We start from the raw sequence: 18794 nt of genomic DNA, 5'->3' as shown, positions 1-18794 counted from the left end.
TTTTTATCACTAATCCCCCCAAAAGACCTTGGACTCTAAAGTTAGACTGCTTACACCATAGAGCATTTTTCTTATTAATTTCTAGTGTATCTCCTGCAATGTATCACAGCATTAAGCAAAATCTGACTGTCTCAGAAATTATTCAATGCATGTTCAATTTGTTTCACAGTGATAGTGTAGCTACTACCACAAGAATGTCTAAAGATTTCTTTTCTTCTAGGATAAAACCAGGGGTTTCCATAAGTGAACATTTAATATCTTTAAACAAAATTAGAGCTGAACTGCATTTAAGGGGGGAGGTGATTTCAGACCAAACGATGAAAAGTGTTATCATCAACTCACTTGACCCATCATGGGATAATTATATGTCACATTTAGACACAATCAATCTAGGATACTTATCCATAGAAAGTCTATCCAATAAGTTAATAGCTGAAGACAATTCAAGGAGGAGTCGCTCTAACAACCACATAGAACACAAACCATATAGAAAGGTAGCTTTTCAAGAAAGATATCATGAAACACTTAGATGCCACAACTGTGGATCCAAAGAACACAATAGGAGAGATTGCCCCAAAATTTCAAAAGAAAGACATAGGTCAGAATATAGAAATAAATACAACTACAGACAGTCTTCCATTGATAGACATAGGTATAGAAGTCCACCAAATTATAAAGAGCATAGAGGGGGCAGAGATAATTCAAAGGATAGAAAATCTGGTTCACTGAATGGACTAAACAAACAAGACAACACTAACATACAGCAAACTGAGAACAATAATTGGCTTATTGATTCTGGAGCAACTAATCACACCACTAATAACAAAAATATATTATCTTCATTTGTAGAAGATAAATTTGTAATAAAGGTAGCTAACCAAGAAAAGGTTCAAGTATTAGGTAGAGGGAATGTAACCCTACCTGGCCTAGGAAAAATAGAGGGGGTATTACTAATACCTGAAATACCTCATAACATACTAAGTGCCATAAAACTAAGCAGAGATTCTGATATTAATATTGTGTTTTCAAAAGGAAAAGCGACTTTGGAGAAAAATAAAATAGATATAGGTACAGTAATGATTAAAGGAGGCCTACCTTATTTAATAACAAAGGAGAAATGGTTACACAACATTGATTCAAATATGGAAGATTGTATTGAACTAGATAATGGAAACATTAGTAACAGTGACAATGATGAATGTAAAGTAGCTCATAATCACAAGGATACACATAATGAGAAAAAACCAAAAATAGGTAAGCCAATTCATGATGAGTGTGCTCACATTTTACATAGGAAGTTAGGACATGCCAGTTTTCCTGTAGTACAAAAGATGACTGAACACGCAGAAGGTGTTAAAATAAAAAATTGTGAAAACTATTTGGAATGCTCAGTATGTAAGTCTACAAAACTAAAAACTAGTCCCAGGCCTAGAAAATCAACAAGGTCAACCAACAAAATTTTTGATTTAGTACACATGGACCTGGCTGTGGGAATGCGGTGGCCATAAAACATGTTTAAACCAGTTTAACTGGTTGGACACTTGTATGGAGCTTAGCACCGAAATAACCAGACAATGAAAAGCGGGTTCACATGGATACTATATGAAGGGCCCTATTCATTCTCTCATTGTTTTTAACATAGGATGTGCCTGCAAAAGTAAAGATATCTCCTTGTATAAACATCCTGGGATACAAAGTAAAAATATCTCTTATCTCTTTCCTGAGAATCACATTCCTGAGAATCAGATAACGGAGATGGGCCTCTCGCCTAATAATATCTGAGAATTGTAAAAAGCCAGAGTTAAAGTTCCGCTTTGCATCATTACTATTGTTTTCCCATCTCTTGTACGTAATATGAGATGTGTAGTCATAATAACGCCTTCTGATGACGCTGTATTTTGGTAACTAATAAAAGAGATTGTAGCCTTTTGTTTGCTGCTCTCTCATCCCGAGAAAACACTTGTCCTGTGTTTTTTCTAAACTGGAATCCACATGAGAAGCCCGCCAGTATGAATTCAACATCTGGTGTCCCCGACGTGATCTCTGAAACAGATACGTCTCGACGTGATAACCCGCTGAGGCTATACGTTTCTTGGAACCCCTGTTCTCACCGCCTGGAAGAGGCTGTGCACCTCGATTTCGTCTGAAACACGACGACAATCTTTCGTGAGTATGGGGGGGAGTCTTACCAAGCAGCAAACGAAGCATTTGCAAGAGCTTGGTGAGATATCCAAGACTAATATTATTGGTTTTTAAAAGATAACGGGAAAGTCCTGCCCGTGATAAAAAAGAATTTGATTTACCTTCTAAAATACTTTTGGCAATAAAAGGGCTCTTTAAAAGTGAATATGTGGAAGCAGATGGAAACATGCCTCCACAAACCTCCCCAGCCCTGAAAAATTTTTTTTGCACTCTGGAGATTAGTTATAGAGTGTTTTATGATACATTAAAAATAAATAAATAAAAAAGCCTTCAGGACACTGTTAATAGTTCCTTTTCAGACTTTGTTGAGAGATTGCTCTCACACAGACGCACGGCATGAAATTAAACATCAGCTCATTCTGAAGGAGTCAGTCACACCCCCACTAAGCAGAATTTAAAGAAACAGTTAGACAAAAAAAGGGGGATGGATAGAATAAATTGCTGAAATGCTTTCAGTGTGTCTGCCGGCTGCAATTTTGCAAGCTTCTTCTGAATGTGCTTAACAAGCCTTCAGAAAAATGCTTGTTTCTGGCAAGCGTCAACAAGCCTTCTCTAACATAAAGAAAGAAAGCTAAAAAACAACACCACTTAAAAGCTATTGTTGGGCTGGGAAAAAATCTTAATTTGGCAGATATGATTAAAATGTGTCAGGATCATCATATAGATGACATTTAATTGGAGCACAAAAAATACAACCTAATTGGCTTTTTGAAAATACAAAATGATTTATGTGTAAATGAATTGCACATTGCCCCAGAAAAAATACAGCTGTACGCTTCTTATCTGTATAGGGCATAAACTATGTGCAATCTCTTTCTGCTCCGGCTTTTAAAGTTACCCAAAGTTAAATTTGCAACAATTACTGGGTACTATTAATTGGGACTGCTCATATTTCTCTTTACCTATGCATTTACTTAGTCCATTATTTGAGTTATTGACTAAAAGAAAAAAGCCAGGAGATTTAATTCTGTTTTAGAACAGCAAAAAGTACATTGCTTTATTTGTCTCATTACCATCTAAAAATGTTTTACCCTTTATTTAAGCTATTGCTGAAATTATAACCTTGGGACGTAATCCAGACTGTCGAAGAAATGGAACTGATCTAATAAATATTATTCTTTCTATCTCAAAATCTGACTTTTACTTTTGTCTTCGGAATGATTCATCTCTTCAGTGTGCTCTAACTGACTATGTAAACTGTATTTCATATCATTTGCCTAAAGATCCTAGGTTTACTTGCTTAATGATTTTCTCCAGAGGAGCCATTGCTTATAAGGATACTCATGACGACATCTGGAAAGAATCTTACACTAATTGTCTGCGACTATCTTAGCTTTCACACTTTTTCTCAACAAGCTTTTAATTTGATCTCTGACTCTCAGTATGTTTCTCAGGCTGAAAAAATAAATAAATAAATAAATAAATTGTTTATTGTTCTTCCCACCCAGGGTTTAGCAGGAAATAAAATCAGAGCCTGTCTAAATGGGAAGACTCAGATAATTTGAAATAATCAACTTGAAGTGATTTCTGTTAAAAATATTTTGTTGATGTACATCTATAATGATAGTGTGTGGAATTGATATGCTTGGCTGGCCAGCAAAAAATTGACTGGGTTTGAACTTGAAACTGTGGAAAACCGGGCAATGGTTATGGGCCCATATCACTTTTTGTGATTATGACTGTTGCCTGAATTTTTTCACTGTTTTGGGAATAAACTAGTTCATTGAAATAATTTGAATGACTGATTCGCATGAAGGATGTATTATACAAAAGGTCTGATTGCAGTACAGATGTGAATGGGTGTGTATTGGATTGCATGAAATGTAATTTTGTGTATAAGCACCTTTTTTCTTTTCTCTCCCTGCCCTCCGAGGAGAAGGGAGGCTTGGTCTGTTTTAAACATTTTTTTCCTTTCCCTCACCCCCTCCCTTTTTTCCCTGGGAGATGAGAGGCACAAAAAGGGGGGGGGGTTACTTTGTACTTTTAACCATTTTTTTTTCTCTCAGAGAACCAGCCAGAGAAAGGCGGGAGTGAAAGGGTGATATCTGATACCTGCCTTTGCAGAGCACTGAACGGCTCAGAATGCAATTTTGATTTTTTTCCTTCTGAACATTTTTGACGTTTTAAATACTTTCATACCCAATTCTATTTCAGAGTATTGACTCAAAATACTCCTTAATGTTTTTATGTCTACGTGCATTTTGCATACTTAACAGATGGCATGTTTGTTCTTTGTTTGTCTGTTGTTTGTTTATTTGTTTGTTTGTTTGGAATTATCACAGAGATGAGTTAGAAGTTACAATATGTAGAAAGAGAGATAAAATACATAGGACATTTAATTAATGACAGAAGATAACACCTGAAGAGTTGAGGAAATTTTTAGGACTGATTGGATATTGTAGGCTGTGAATAGATAATTGTGCTATTTTGAATAAAGACTGGTATGCAAAGAATCCAGTGTTACAGGGAATGTAAGAAGGAGTTGAATTGTTTAAGAGAAAGTTGGTTTGCACAGACGGGCTGGCTTGGAAGTCAGAATGGCAGTGAGAGAAGGACTTGAATGTTTAGTGTTATAAGGAGATTTGTTTATTGGAAGGTTATAGATATTGTGGGTAGCGGAGACAGAGATTGGAAGAGGGAAATGACAAAGCTGCAACTGCGCTCATGGTTATATCTTCCATCACACCATGGGACAGTCATGCCTATTTTCATCAAAATAAAAAGCATTAGCGAAACAATTTGGTCTCATGGCAGCTGAAGTGACTGCCATCATACAACAATGTCCTACCTGTAGTCAACAAGCTCATTCTATCCCTATGGGTGTTACCCTAGAGGACTAAAAGCTTGTGAAATTTGGCAAATGGATGTAACTCAGTACCCATCCTTTGCCCCATGGAAATATTTGCATGTTTCCTTGGATACTTATTCAGGATTTATTATTGGCATTCCCAAAAAGGGAGGAAGCAACCAAACATGTAATAAATCATTGTATTTGGACTTCTGCATCGATGGGACGCCCAATTGAACTTAAAACTGACAATGGACCTGTGTACACCAGTACTGCCTTTGCAGACTTTTGTAACAAGTGGTCCATCACACACAAATTTGGCTTATAAAATTGAAAGAGGAAAAATGCCTCGGCCTCCCAGCCATGCAAAACAAACTCAATCTTTGCTTATGTACTTTGAACTTCCTTAACCTGACTGGACAGCCTCCCACATCGGCTGCGACCCGTCATTTTTCTGCTTATCCATCAGCTGCCCTAAAACCAAAGATCTATTTCCACCAACAACCTGATCCTGCATGGAGAGGACCTGCTGACCTTATTACCTGGGGCCATGGATATGCTGCTGTCCAGGACAATGATCGCATCATTTGGATCCCCAAAAGACACGTAAGACCATTTCATTTACAACAAAAAGAAGGAGAAACCCTTGGTGCTGACATTTAAGAGAAAAAACATCTTGCTGAGTCCTCCCGGCAACAGACTCTTAACGCAAGGTGGTGACCATCAGCTTTGCAGAACTACACCGGAAGTTGGTCCCCTGCGCACAGCGGAAGATTTCATCAGGAGAAAAACTACCTTCACATTGTACATATACATTTTAACACTTTCTTACGCATACTAATGTTAGTAGAATTGTTTTTCTAATTTTGCTAGTAATTTTGTTTCACACGTATAAGTGACTATGATTTGTTTATGGCCTTGGACATTGTTAGCTTTGGGACTCTCAAGTGACCATGTAAGAACGCTCCTGCCACAAACGCATTGTCTATGCACAAGGTCCTTACTTTCTACCTAAGTCTACTCCAACACCTAAGGTTCCCATATTGACATTTCCAGCTGAGGGGGGAGTGAATAAGGACAATGGGCCTCTGTAACAATTGCATAAAGGAGATTATATATCATGGATTCTGGAATTAAGTCACGATCTTGCATCTATTGCCCCTACATCTCATGATCCTTCATGTCAGCAGCCTCTATATTCAATCATGATGGGACAGTAAAAGACATTCAAATAGCTGCTAATCGGACAAACTCCACTACTCCTATTTCCTAAACCACACCCACCACTGACACTGGGTGGCTCATTAAAAACTCAGATATCCAGAGGCATCTTGCCCAATCTTGGGTGGCAATGAACTATCGGGATCTTCATTTATTAAATAACTGGACAGTATATATGTTCAACGAGACTATCAAGGTGCTGAAGCTGATGAATAAAGAACTGGCTGAAATCAGAGAGGTAGTCTTACAAAACCGATATGCCTTAGCTAAAGGAGGCGATTGTGCCCTTATACATTCACATTGTTGTACCTATGTATCTGATTATCAGTATAACATCACTCACACCATAGAACATATGGAAAACTTGATCAAAAAACAATCCCTTATCATCCAATGGATCTGGCGCCATTGACACCTGGACTGCTCTTTGGTCATGGCTCCTGGATGGTTCTTGGTTGAAATTAATTATGCCAAATATTGTATCTATAATTGTACTGCTTGTTTTGCTTTGTTGCTGTATCCAATGTCTCCCTCCCTTCTGCAAATGTGCAAAGGTTTTATTCCCTCCAATAGGAAGGACGTCCTGATAAGTGAAACCAAAGCCCTTCTGGAACTGGAGGAACAAATCAGGTGTGGTCAGAGGAGGTGCTCGGGACTTGCAAGATAGGGCTTCCAAGATAACTCAGAGGTTACAAACTCCTGACATGTGGTTTTCTTGGGTGTCTGGATTCGGATGGATTTACAATTTGTGTGAGTGATTTGTGGAAATGTACAACTCAGAAACTTGATGGCCTACCTCGCTTGACATCTCCTGGCCACTTTTCCACTAACTTTGTTCACCATAATAAAAGGATGGGTGAGCTAAAAACATTTGCAGAAACCAGATGGCTGAAGAACATATTGTCTACTGTACTCATGATCATTGCTTTGCTTATTTCTGTATGTTGTAGTATTCAATATATTCCTGCTTTGTTTGCTATGATGATAGACATGTTTCCCAGGCATAAAGAGAACATCATAATAACAATACAGCTGAACCTAGTTGCAAAAAACAAAAACAGAGGAAATGTGGGAATGCGGTGGCCATAAAACATGTTTAAACCAGTTTAACTGGTTGGACACTTGTATGGAGCTTAGCACCGAAATAACCAGACAATGAAAAGCGGGTTCACATGGATACTATATGAAGGACCCTATTCATTCTCTCATTGTTTTTAACATAGGATGTGCCTGCAAAAGTAAAGATATCTCCTTGTATAAACATCCTGGGATACAAAGTAAAAATATCTCTTATCTCTTTCCTGAGAATCACATTCCTGAGAATCAGATAACGGAGATGGGCCTCTCGCCTAATAATATCTGAGAATTGTAAAAAGCCAGAGTTAAAGTTCCGCTTTGCATCATTACTATTGTTTTCCCATCTCTTGTACGTAATATGAGATGTGTAGTCATAATAACGCCTTCTGATGACGCTGTATTTTGGTAACTAATAAAAGAGATTGTAGCCTTTTGTTTGCTGCTCTCTCATCCCAAGAAAACACTTGTCCTGTGTTTTTTCTAAACTGGAATCCACATGAGAAGCCTGCCAGTATGAATTCAACACCTGGTTGGTCCACTAACTCCATCAATCACTTATAAAAAACGTTACTTCTTAACCATTGTGGACGATTATAGTCGTTATGGATTTGTTTACACATTAAAACATAAAGATGAAACTTTTCAGAAATTTAAAGAATTTTACAAATGCGTAGAAACACAACACAATATCAAAATAAAACAAATCATGACAGATAGGGGATGTGAATTCATGTCTAAGGAATTCTCCCAATGGCTGAAGGACAAAGGAATGTTACATTACACATCTAGCCCATTTTCTGCATTCCAGAACGGAGTTGTAGAGAGAAAGAACTCAACATTACAAACCATGATTAGATGCACATTGGAAGATGCTGGCTTAAGCAAACAATTCTGGTCAGAAGCCCTACAATATTCCAATTACACACAAAATAGAACTTGGTCCAGCATTGTAAATAAGACACCATATGAAGTGATGTATAATAGGAAACCAAAATTAGCACACATGCACATATTTGGAGTCACTGCAGACGTACACATACCTAAACAATTAAGAAGAAAAGGAGAAAATGTGTCTAGAAGACTTAGATTTATGGGATATGAGACAGGTACAAAAGGATACAGATTCATTGATAATAATAACAAATTTATAGTTTCCAGAACAGCTGTGTTCCATGAACAGGCCAACTGGTCTAAAATACATCTTAATGAAATATTCCCAAGCAACAACACAGGTACTAAACCCCAAGAGAAAAGAACTATAGAAAAGCAAAATGACAACAAACATAGAAACAAAACCAAAACATGGACAAACAGTCAACACAAAATAAAGACAGATACATTAACAAAAAAGGAAGCAAGATATTTGCATGATAATAATAGTAAACCTGAAAAAACAATTAGAAATACCAGAAATCAAATGCCAAATAAGTACAAGGATTATATAATGCATATGAATGGAGAATCAATGACACCTAATACGTATGAGGAAGTGTTAAAACTTCCTCCTAAAGAAAAAGAAAAATGGGAATCAGCAATGACAAAAGAGATGGAAAGTTTACAAGGATTAGATGTATTTACACCTGCAATTGCATCAAAGGACAAGACTATTATTGGCACTAGGTGGATATATAAAATTAAAAATTTAGAGGGAGGCAATACTCTATACAAGGCTAGATTAGTCGCACAAGGTTATGCACAGAAATATCCCGAGGATTATACTGACACATACTCCCCCACAGTAAGAACTGAGAGTGTCAAAACAGCTCTAGTTGTAGCATCAGCACTCAATCTCGATGTATTCCAATATGACATACAGACTGCGTATTTACACGCAAAATTAGATAAGGAAATATATGTAAGAGCACCTCACAGTCAATACACAAACAAGAATGAGACTTGGTTATTAAACAAAAGTTTATACGGGTTAAAACAATCTGGTAAACGATGGTATGATTGTTTAGTAAAAGTACTTAAAACTATGGATTTCAGTGCTACTACTGCTGATAACTGTTTCTTTGTTAAAAAGGGTGATGATTCCATAGAATTTGTATTGATCTATGTGGATGACATTTTGTACATAGGTAAACATAAAGAAAGAAGAGAAACATTTGTAACAAAGCTAAATGAACATTTTTCACTGAAATCTTTGGGCAAAGTAAATAAGTATCTTGGTGTTCAAATTAGTAAAACTAGAAGAGGATTCAAGCTTTCTCAGAGAGATAAGTTCATAGAGCTCTTGAACAAATGTAATCTAAGCGATGCTAAACCCTGTGACACTCCTATGCAGACTGATTTTCTAAGGAATGCAGATGAATCATCCCCTGAGTTCAAAGATAACACATTCTATAGATCAATCATAGGTTCCCTTCTTTACATTTCCAATTGGACCAGACCTGATATCGCTTTACCCCTCAATTTATTGTCCAGACATGTCAGCAAACCAACAATGTACCATTGGGAAGCTGTCAAAAGGATATTAAGATATTTAAAGAATACCTTAGATTTTTGTTTGATATTAGAGCCTAATAATGTCAAGGAGCCAAACCTAACATGTTACGCAGATGCGGATTGGGCTGGAGACACTTCATGCAGAAAAAGTACATCTGGTTATATATTCCTCCTTAACGGTTGTCCAGTTTACTGGTACACTGGCAAACAAGATTTAGTGGCCACTTCAACAACAGAAGCAGAATATGTTTGTCTATGTAAAGCAGCAAATAACCTTGTATGGTTTAATGACTTAATTTCTGACATTTGGAAAAAACCCACCTTGCCTTTTATCATCATGAAGATAATAAAGCGGCTATCGAAATATCTAGATCTGACGCCATTGGACAAAGGTCCAGACATATAGATATAAAATTTAAACATGTGAGACAGTTATCTCAGGATGGATTTATTAAAGCGGTGCATTGTGAGACATCAGAACAATTAGCTGACATATTAACAAAACCTTTGCCATCTAAACAACATAAATACCTGACTTCTAAGTTATATGTTTTGTATTGTTCTGAATCTGAATGTAATTGGTGTAGCATATCGAATCGGCATTTAGAGGGGGATTTGTCACAAGTAAATGCCTTATTCTCCAATATGTAAATAGTATATGAACGGGATATCAGGGGTTAATTTATTCTTCACTTCTTAATGTATTCATATTTCACCACTCCCATATCTAGCTCCACCCATTGTATATATAAGGAGCTGCACACACTCATTCCTTGCTTCTATCTGTGAATATTCAGTGAATATAGAATGCCTCATGTAAATAGAGATATATTTGAACTCTTAATTCTTAAATGATTTATTGAGTCTGATCCTGAAAATATTGCAACAGAAATGTTCTCCCCTGTCATCTTCAGGGGCCATAAGACCAACCCAGTTCCACTGGAAATACAGGAGCAGCTGCACTAAACCCACATACTGAGGAGATTCCTTGGGATTAATCCGGATGAAGGAAGGATACATTCTTCTCTCCCCCTGAGAAAACTCAAAGCCAACACCGAGCTGGAGAAAAAGAGATTCTTTTTTCAAAAACAAAGTAAAGTTAGATATTTGACTTTAGGGGTCACCATTGTGTGGTTTGTGGCCCCAGCAGTCAGGTTGACTCATTTTGAGTGGCAAGCTTAATCTCCTCCCCTTTTTAGGAAGATCTCCCAGCAACACATTTTGATGTCACATGTTCATTATATGCCCCCTCCCAGAAAAAACTCCCTCTTTCACTTCTGAGTATGCTTCTGATGTTTGTGTCGAGCCCAGCCATGGCTTCTCACGAGAACGTTCACACACACAACGCTCCTGCAATGATTCCAGGAGGGGATGTGCACCGGGTGGCTAGGTTTCGGTTGTGGTAGAGGCACTAGTGGACTACTGGTGATGGTAGAACGGGTGCGAGATGAGGGGATATGTGGCCGACGAATCAACATCATTGTAGCTTCGGGAGTGTCATGATCCCATATCCTGGTTAGAGTGAGCAGGAAGTGGCTGCCAAACAGCTGAGACGCATTACGAGGCGGGGGTGCAGGCGGCGCAGCTTGTTTAAATTGTGCTGAGAGGTGTTTGCTCTCAGTGCCGACTTTGTATGGATAATTCTCATCTTTTCCTGATTCCCGTGTATAACGAATTACACCAAACACTGATCATCCAAACACAGTGAACTGGATTTGATTGTTTCAGCGTTCACATAGATGTGGATTGGAAAGCTAAGAGTTTGTCTACTCCATGCTGTATCCAAGAGAGCTCCCTTACCTGTGGGACCTTAAAGATGCTGAAGATGGAGGCCATCTGCCTCGAGGATTTGGCACTGAGACCACCAATGACGGAGAACAGAGTGTCCTGCAGGTCACATTTGTACCCTGGAACTACTTGGCCTCGTGAGGAGAGCATGGAGAGGCTGTTTAAGGAAATAGACCTCTCCCTCTGGAAATGGCCATAGATGTGGAAGCCAAGGGTGATGTTGGGGAGCAGAAGAAAATCCTTATTGACCTCAGAGACAGCAAACATCAATGCAAGGAACTGCTGGTCGTTACCGAGGATGAGTCTGTAGTGAGAAAAACATTGGTGAACATTACAGGAAAACTTGTGCTTTACAGGGTTTGGGTTTTCTTCAAAGGATTTCTCTTGGCTAAACTTGGATGACTTTGTGAGAGAAGAGACAAGCCTTTCCATCAATATCATGGACTGTTTTATACTCTCTACCATCCCTGCCATATTCACTTTGCTTCGGTAGCTGAAATCCTTTCCAACTGCTCCCATTTCAATGTAATTCTTTAAGGTCTCTCTTGGAGCAGCTTCTTCAGGTGGGGTAAAGATTGCTGAGCACAGGAGTACAGTGGGGGTCACCTCACAGGTTTACTGAAGGCCATTATTCATGAGCAATGCTGATTCCGACACTGAGAGGGATTTTTGTATCCTGGACACTTGAAGAGTGCTGAGATTTTATTTGAATTTTCTACCAGAAATTACTGGTCAGATTAATATTACAATTCAACTTCTTCATTAGGCCAGCACAGCTTCCCTCCTCATTTTTGTTGTTTATCATCTTCTTGATGAAGAGATTGAGAATTCCAGCATATTTCCACAGCTTGCTATTTTATTGAGAAAAGCATAAAATGTGCACTGCACCAGGACAGTACAGACTCTAGAAGTATTTCTGAAAAAACTCCCTGAATTTAAAGCAAAGAAAACAATTATCTGCATATTTCCCTTCCAGTTGAAACTTACCCACTTTTAATAGGAAAATTCATTGTATCAAAGGCTGGGCCAACAGATTTTACAATGGTTCCCAAGGGCAAATTCCCACCAATAATGAGATCACCAGGCCTATAGTAGCTTTCCTTTAAGTCGATATAACCCCTGAACACACAGATGGTTTTCAGACTCTTTGCTGTAGTTGGAGCCAGGAGCCAGAAAAGCATCAGCAACAGCAGTAGCATGACTGTCAGTCTCGTCTCCTTCCCTCCTAGAAGAGAAATCAAGGTTTATGCAGAAACTGATTTGAAGGTTTCTCCTGAAATCTCACTGGACTTTTAGCAGATCAGACACCACCTGTGCCTCCTGGATGTCCCCAGGACAAATTTATAGCAACTATGCTTCCTCTTACCTGTGTTTAGGCTGTGACCATAGAGGAAACAAAGGCATGTGAGTCTCTTCCAACCCAGGAGTGAGCTCTTTGCAAGGCTGGCTAAGGTGACACGATCTGCCCACCCCATCTGGTGAATTCAGAGATATTTTTAAAGCAAATTTTATCTTGGAAGATTTTTGTGCCTAGAAATCCACAGGGGATACATGAAGCATGTATCTGTTCTTCTGATAATTGCAGGGAAAGGCCATTGTCCTCCCCACTTAGCAACAGCTTCTCTTCATGCAGGAGAATGGAAAACATGTTTGTGTCTCTTCTTGTAATTCACAGAGCAGATGGAGTCATGGGGAAACTGTCTAGTTGACCTATGTGAAAGTGACCCCTGCACACAAGATGGATTTTGGCTGATGCCCTAGTTGGGTCAGATCATAAGAGTGCTACTTGCCAAAAATGGCACGAGGCAGAAATGGAGTTTGAGGAAGTATCTCAGGTTATTAACTGCAATTTTTTTGTCAAGACTTGCAAATTTCTGTTGCTGTAGCCTAAGGATAGCAATTGTCATACGGGTGTCTTTTTGGGTCTTTTGGGGTGCTGTTCCCCATATTTCCAGGTCTGAAATTCTTTTCTTGAAGATTCATTCACAGGACCAGTTGGGATCGTTGCCACTGTACCAGCCTTCCTGCTGCAGGGCAACCTCCGTTTCTGAGCCTCTGGAGAACATTTCACAGTTGACTGTGGGGTTCCCCAGACTGATGGTCTTGAGCGATGTCCATTTGCCATCCCTGGGGCAGGCTTTACAGGCATCTCAAAATGGCCACCATCATTCTTGGCTCAACTCAAAGCAGACCACCTCCAATGGGATCTGAGGGGGAGCTAACCTGTTTCCCTTTGACCTGTCAGATCATAGCCTGATGGCTTTGAGATTCTTTTTTGCATCCCATCTCTGCAGGGAGGCCGGATCTATTTGACCATTCTTCTCTTAGTGACTGATGGGGCTCCAAAGGGAACCGAGGATTATACCCGAGGCTTTTATGATCCTTCTGAGACCCTGGCCACAACCTGGAATAGAAAAGCTACTGAGGCCTTGGATAGGATCACTTGCATGCAGCGTCTCTTGGTCCATTGTTCCCAACATTGCCCCATCATTCAACTGAGGGTGGTAAATAGGATGAAGAGCAGTGGTGGGATTCAGCCGGTTTGCACTGGTTTTGCCGAACTAGTAGTTAACTTTGTGTGCATAACCATGCCCAGCCCCCCTAACCCCATGGCTTGCCCCTCCCCTCCAAGTCACTCCTGGCCTTGCCCGGCTCTACTTCGGCCATTTTGGCAGCTCAGCGCTCTTCTTACTGCCCCCCTCCCCCTCCCAGCAAGCACCATTGGTGCAGGCAAGACCCCAAGGGAGCTCTGACAAGGCGCTTGGAGGGAGAGGATGGAGTTATAAATAGGCAGCTGAGCTAAGTGCCTGAAGGACCCCATCTGTTACTTGGAGTTCAGGCGCCTCGGTGGCTTGTGAGCAAGGCCTCACCTGGGCTGCTCAGCAGACAATGGGCTTCACAGGCCAATTTAGTGTTGCCAGCTCTACCCTAAGGAGGTTGGGGGTGTCATTGGGGCTCCTGCAAAGAGGGGCTCAGGCTTGGTTCCTGTGTTGCGCCATGATACACGAGCTGCTGCGGGCACTGACTGGCTACCTGGGCAGCCTCTTCATGGGCAGTGGCTTGCAGGTGAGCCCTCCCTCTCTCCATGGATCCATCTCAGCACCCCTCCTCCTCCTTCTCCTCCTCCCCTCACTGGGTGAGCCCAGAAACACAAAGTGTGAGAGGTATAAATGGGCAGCTGGGCCTGTCGCTGACAGTTGGTTTCCAGCACCAGAGAGGGTGAGGAAGGGAAGTGGTCAGGCTGCCGTTTCCTTTCAGTGGGTCACATGGAGAGAGACAAGGCTCCTCTTGCCCTTTCTTCCCCCCTCACTGGGCATGGCAGAGCTTCCTGACCCTCACTTAGCCACCAGCCACCTTTACTGATGCAATTTGGGGGTGGCAGGTGAGGAGGACTGGGGCAGGGGAGAAAGAATCCGCAACTCCCAGCCTGACTGGCTTCTTCCTGGCAACTCTTTCTCTACTTTTCGGGGTCGGCAGCCAAAGACGAGGTTTTTGTGGGCCGAAGAACTTGCCTCACCACCGCCCAGATGCCCTCACTTCCCCGAAACATTTCTTTGCCTACTTGATTTCCAGCTCCATCACGTTTCTCACCATTGTGTTCAGGGAAACAATATGTGTGGGACTAAAGAAAACAAAAGTTCAATAAATCAATTCCATCTTCTCATGAAAAAAGATCTCATGAAGTTGGAATTGAGTAATTTCTTTTAGTCCCACGAACTTCTTTCTCTGCACAAGAGAGAAACGCAAGAGAGAAATGCGACGGAGCTGGAAATCAGGTAGGCAAAGAAACGCTTGGGAGAAGCGAGGGCATTTGGGTGGTGGTGGGGGGGGGCAAGCTCTGTGGCCTTGGGCTGCAATGGAGAAACAGGAAAGGGAGTGCCCAGAGTGAGGGAAGGAGGCCTCTTTCACTGCTCCTCCTCCTCCCCTTGTGCTGGCTGCTCCATTTCCCTTTCCTCCATTGCAGTGCAGTGCCCGGAACCCTTTGATAGTGGGGTGGAGAGATTTAACAACCGGTTCGCCCAGGGTCAGGTTGGCTTCTCACAGGAGGCTCAGGATGGGCCAGGCCTCCCATGGGATGGGCCATGCCTCCAACAACAGCCAACGTGACCCTGGACAAACCGGTTGTTAAATGATTTGAATCCTACCACGGATCAAGAGACATCTAGAGCTCTGCTGAAGAAACCTGAGGGATGAATCTGGTGGAACAAGAGCTAGAGCAGGGATGTCAAACTCCATTTCATTGAGAGTTGGATCAGAATTGTTATTGCCTGAGGGGGGCGGGGGGGGCAGTTGCCTGTGTGGGCGTGGCCAAGGTAGGCCACGCCAGCTTGACATTCCTCACATCGGGGGGTGGGGGGTGGGACCAGAGTGCGTGCCAGACACTCATCCTCCAGAGAAGCCTCACTGACCGTCTTGGGCCATTGGGGACAACCCTGGATGGCAGCATGGGCTGCCTGGGGTCCTGGGCAGCAGGAATCTGACCCTTGAGCTCCAAGGGCACTGGGAGTCTGCAGCCCAGCCGCACTTCCCCAGTTGTATGCCTGGGTCTACTTGCCTCTTGCTCCAGGCTGCTGCTGTTCTGCTGACTCTCCTTGCCTGGGCTGGGCTTCCTGGGCTGGTGGGGCTGGTGAGGGACAGTGTGGGTCCTGATGGAGGGGGCTGTTCCTGCTGGTGTTGCTGCTGCAAGGTGAGGCAGGGGTCAAGGCATGGCTTGCCTAGCTGTGGGGCTCCAAGATATGTGGGTTCAGGGTGTGGTGAGTCAGCTCTGGGCCTTGGAGAGGCAGAGTGGGGAGGGAAGTCCCAGCTTTCTGTTGGGGATGGGGGCTTCTGCTCTTTCCATAAACTGGGGCCATTGCAGGTGGGGTGGTGGATGGGAGGCTCATGCCAAATGTCCAGCGGAGGTGGAGGAGGTTTGGATGGTGTGGGATGAGACCCATGGTGGCAGCACGAGGACCAGGTGGAAGCAGATGCATGGTGGGAGGCATGAGATTTGGCCTTCAAAGTGGTCACACAGCTGCCTGCCCCATCCCAGCTGAGATGGTCATGGGCAAGCAAAAACAAAAAACAAAGTGGTCACACCAGCTGCCTGCAATTACTGCAGGTTCGAATCTCCCCAGGCTCAAGGTTGACTCAGCCTTCCATCCTTTCTAAGGTAGGTAAATTGAGGACCCAGTTGTGGGGGCAATAAGCTGACTTTGTATAAATATACAAAAGGATGAAGGCTTTTGCTTAGCACATTGTAAGATGCCCTGAGTCTCCGGAGAAGGGCGGCATATAAATCAAATTAAAAAAAAAATGGTGTATCAGAGTGGACGGGTGAGTGGGTAGCTGCCAGTGCGTTCAGCAGGCTGGATCACATGCCTGATCCCATGGCTCTACCTCTGCCTGCTGCTTGGAGGGCCGGACAGGTGGTCCCAGCACTCAGACCCATCTGCCCAGAATGGGCTGTGGAGCCACAGTGTCCGCCAGTGGGCTGCAGCTTCTACAAAACACCATTGGCTCCAGCATGCTTGCCAACTCCTATGTGTGCATCTTTTTTTTAATTTTGATTTGATTTTTGAGAGGCAGAGTGGGGAGGGAAGTCCAAGCTTCCTGTTGGGGATGGGGGCTTCTGCTCTTTCCATAAACTGGGGCCATTGCAGGTGGGGTGGTGGGTGGGAGGCTCATGCCAAGTGTCTAGCGGAGGTGGAGGAGGTTTGGACGGTGTGGGCTGAGACCCATGGTGGCAGCATAAGGACCAGGTGGAAGCAGATGCATGGTGGGGGGCATGAGATTTGGCCTTCAAAGTGGTCATACAGCTGCCTGCCCCATCCCAGCTGAGATAATCATGTGCAAGCAAAAACAAACGGTGGATCAGAGTGGACGGGTGAGTGGGTGGCTGCCAGTGCATTCAGCAGGCTGGATCACATGCCTGACCCCATGGCTCTACCTCTGCCTGCTGCTTGGAGGGCCGGCCCAGTGGTCCCAGCACTCAGACCCACCTGCCCAGAATGGGCTGTGGAGCCACAGTGTCCGCCAGTAGGCTGCAGCTTCTACAAAACACCATTGGCTCCAGTGTGCTTGCCAACTCCTATGTGTGCATTGGGGTGGGATGGGCCTTGTGTTCGACATATCTGAGCTAGAGCTTCTAGAAAATGATATATGCATAAGGAATATTTTATTTTATTTATTTATTTATTTATTAGATTTTTATACCGCCCCCTCTCCCGAAGGACTCGGGGCGGTGCACAGCCAAAGTTAAAAACATACAATATAAACAATTAAAATACGTTTAAAACAGAATTAAATCTAAAATGGCTCCCCAATTTAAAATGCCTTACCCATACCCCTATAAAAAGACGAATTTAAAATTTAAAAATTTAAAATTTCCACATTTAAAAAGGGGGGAGATTTAGGCCAGGCCAGCTTGATAAAATAGAAAAGTCTTAAGCGCGCGGCGGAAGGTGCGCAGATCCGGGATCCTACGTATCTCCGGGGGGAGCTCGTTCCAAATCGTAGGTGCCCCCACAGAGAAGGCTCTCCCCCTAGGGGCCGACAGCCGACATTGTTTGGCCGACGGCACCCGGAGGAGCCCCTCTCTATGGGAGCGTACTGGCCGGTGGGAGGCTATTGGTGGTAGCAGGCGGTCCCGTAAATAACCAGGTCCTAAGCCATGGAGCGCTTTAAAGGTGATAACCAGAACCTTGAAGCGCACTCGGAAGACCACCGGGAGCCAGTGCAGCTCGCGCAGGAGAGGTGTCACATGGGAACTCCAAGTCGCTCCCATCACCACCCGCGCGGCCGCACTCTGCGCCAGTTGGAGCCTCCGAGTGCACCTCAAGGGGAGCCCCATGTAGAGAGCGTTGCAGTAATCCAGACGAGAAGTAACGAGGGCATGAGTGACTGTGTGTAGGGAGTCCCGATCTAGATAGGGACGCAACTGGCGGATCAGGCGAACCTGATGAAAAATGATGTAAGTACCTATTCATAATTAACAAACTATCAATTATGTTGCTACTCTTCTACTTTTCAGCAGAGAAATATTCTCCCAATGAAGAAGTATGTCAGTTACGTTGCCATAGAAATTTTTGATAAAGCTCATTGAAAACCAGAAAATTCAAGTCTGATACTTCATGGGCCAATTAGAATCCATTCCTCCATTGTTTCTATTTCTCATACGAGAGGTCATTTTATGGAAAGGGAGATGTTATTAAAAATAATTGAATACTGGTAGAGATCTCTATAAAGCCTCAGCCATCTAAAGAAACAACCATACATGCTTAAAAGCACT

Source organism: Pituophis catenifer, unplaced genomic scaffold, assembly GCF_029215685.1.
Source record: "Pituophis catenifer annectens isolate HBS135680 unplaced genomic scaffold, rPitCat1.0.hap2 SCAF_1, whole genome shotgun sequence".
Lineage (NCBI taxonomy): Eukaryota > Metazoa > Chordata > Lepidosauria > Squamata > Colubridae > Pituophis > Pituophis catenifer.
This window is presented reverse-complemented; position numbering follows the sequence as displayed.